This window comes from Coregonus clupeaformis, chromosome 10, assembly GCF_020615455.1.
Source record: "Coregonus clupeaformis isolate EN_2021a chromosome 10, ASM2061545v1, whole genome shotgun sequence".
Lineage (NCBI taxonomy): Eukaryota > Metazoa > Chordata > Actinopteri > Salmoniformes > Salmonidae > Coregonus > Coregonus clupeaformis.
Window position 1 is genome coordinate 47436326 of NC_059201.1, and position 2681 is coordinate 47439006.

General features: G+C 48.2%; 1 non-coding gene across 1 annotated transcript; it reads left to right on the forward strand.

The window, feature by feature from the left end:
- The first annotated feature begins 1469 nt into the window (after positions 1–1469).
- Positions 1470–1545, forward strand: trnag-gcc. Its single transcript has one exon. It is a non-coding gene; the product is annotated as a tRNA-Gly (tRNA).
- Positions 1546–2681: the final 1136 nt, after the last annotated feature.

Genomic DNA, 2681 nt, shown 5'->3' on the forward strand with positions numbered 1-2681 from the left:
CTGGAGCTGGAGCTGGGTGTTGGTCTGGAGTTAGAGCTGGGGCTGGGGCTGGGGCTGGGGCTGGGGCTGGAGCTGGAGCTGGGGCTGGGGCTGGGGCTGGAGCTGGGGCTGGGGCTGGGGCTGGGGCTGGAGCTGGGTCTGGGGCTGGAGCTGGAGCTGGGGCTGGAGCTGGAGCTGGAGCTGGGGCTGGGGCTGGGTCTGGAGCTGGAGCTGGGGCTGGAGCTGGAGCTGGAGCTGGAGCTGGGGCTGGGTCTGGAGCTGGAGCTGGAGCTGGAGCTGGGTGTGGGTCTGGAGCTAGAGCTGGGGCTGGGGCTGGAGCTGGAGCTGGAGCTGGGGCTGGAGCTGGGTCTGGGGCTGGTACTGGGGCTGAGGCTAGGTCAGACTAGTTATGCTGGGCTCCCATCAAGGCAGCATCTGGCTCTGCTCTGATCTGATTGTGGTCCTCTGTAGCTCAGCTGGTAGAGCACGGCGCTTGTAACGCCAAGGTAGTGGGTTCGATCCCCGGGACCACCCATACACAAAAATGTATGCACGCACGACTGTAAGTCGCTTTGGATAAAAGCGTCTGCTAAATGGCATATTATTATAATCTCCTCCACTCTTTTCTACTACTCTTCTCCTCTTTTCCCATATCCATTCCTCCTCCCCCCTCCAGTCCACTTAAGGGAGCACACACACCTCACTGAATGTCAATCTGCCGTTCATCTGCCGTTGGTTTGCCGTTGGTTTGGCGCTGTGTGTTTTAGGGACCACCCGCCGGTGGGCATCTGACTGCTGACATTTTCGCACGATTTTACATGTAGAATCGGTTAGAAAATTACAGCTGACACTGTTCAGATGTGCTAAGTACTCTCGGCCAGCAAACGCTACTGTGCCTTAAGAGCCAACCTGCTAGCTGTGTGCAGCTAGGTGTGCAGACAGGCAGGCAGAACTCTCAGACCAGTAAAAGCCTGGTGGGGAGATGGGCAACAGCCTGCAGCCTATTGGCTCAGTAAGGCAGGAAGTCAATGTCAGTGACCTGGATGGACATTGTCTAAGACCTGGGAGAAGGGAAAAGTCTAAACGGGTTTCTTGGGACGTCCAGCTCTGACGTCAGCCCATTGAAGTTTACATTTAAAATGTTTAAGGTAAGGGTTAAGGTTAGGGTTAGGTTTTAGGGTAGGGACGTCCCAGGGATACTGGATAGCACTAAGTGGTAGGACGGAAAGGTGGAAGGGGTTTTAGGATGTTGTAGAAAGTTGGTCCCGCTTTAAATGATGTTCAGCTTATAAAGGCTTCATAAAGGCTTCATAATGCCTTCATAGGCACTACATAAATGTGTTACAAAGCATCTATAACCGTATGTCATGCTTAATAAAGGGTTCATAAATGTGGTATAACTGTGAGACATAATCACCAATGTAAAATGTGACATAACCCACTATGTTGAATATGATATAAACTTGTACATTATAAAGGGTGACATGTTGGGCCCCGTGTAGCTCAGTTGGTAGAGCATGGCGCCTGCCATGCCAGGGTTGTGGGTTCGATTCCCACGGGGGACCAGTATGAATATGTATGCACTAACTAACTGTAAGTCGCTCTGGATAAGAGCGTCTGCTAAAAGACTAAAATGTAAAAAAATCTCAGGCGAGCAAAACCTTGAGACTTCCTTAATATTAGATTTCGTGCACCAGCTGTTGTTTACAAATATACACAGACCGCCACCCCTTGTCTTACCAATGGCCGTTGTTCTATCTTGGCAATGCAGCGTAAACCCCGCCAGCTGTATGTTATCCATGTCGTCGTTCAGCCACGACTCAGTGAAACATAAGATATTACCGTTTTTAGTGTCCCGTTGATAGGATATTTGTGATCGTAGCTCGTCAATTTTGTTATCCAATGATTGTACGTTGGCTAATAGGACTGATGGAAGAGGCAGATTACACACTCGGCGTCGGATCCTTACAAGGCACCCCGACCTACGTCCCTGATATCTCTGTCTCTTTCTCCTGCGAATGACAGGGCCTTGTCGGGTGTCTGAAGTAAATTCTTCGCGTCCGACTCGTTGAAGAAAAAATCTTCGTCCATTACGAGGTGAGTAATCACTGTCTTGATATCCAGAAGCTCTTTTCGGTTGTAAGAGACGGTGGCAGAAACATTATATACAAAATAAGTTACAAATAACATGAAAAAACCCACATTATGGCACAATTGGTTAGGAGCCCGTAAAAAACGGCAGCCATCTCCTCCGGCGCCTTTATGTCACCTTCATTGGGATGCATTTCTAACGTTTTTTGTCAATGAGCAGCACATAGTTATTACTGCATCACAATCTTTGTTATGGTGTGTTATAGCATACTTGTAATCTATAAAGTCATCTTTGATTGCTTTAGGTATGCATTATGCATATAGACTTCATAGAAAGTGTTACCAAGAAATGTACTTACTATGACTGTGATATGTTGTTGTCTCACCTAGCTCTTTAGATGAATGTGCTAACTGTAAGTCGCTCTGGATAACAGTGTCTATTAAATTACTACAATGTAAATAGAAGAGAGTGCTCGAACGCAGAAGAGAGGAAGCAACTGTTTGCAATGAAATTCAGTCTTAGTCCTGGGAATGGCCTGTGTCTACAAGTTTACTGTACCCTGACCTGTTAAATCAGAGACCAGGCTACAGTCACAGTGTGTGATGGAGTG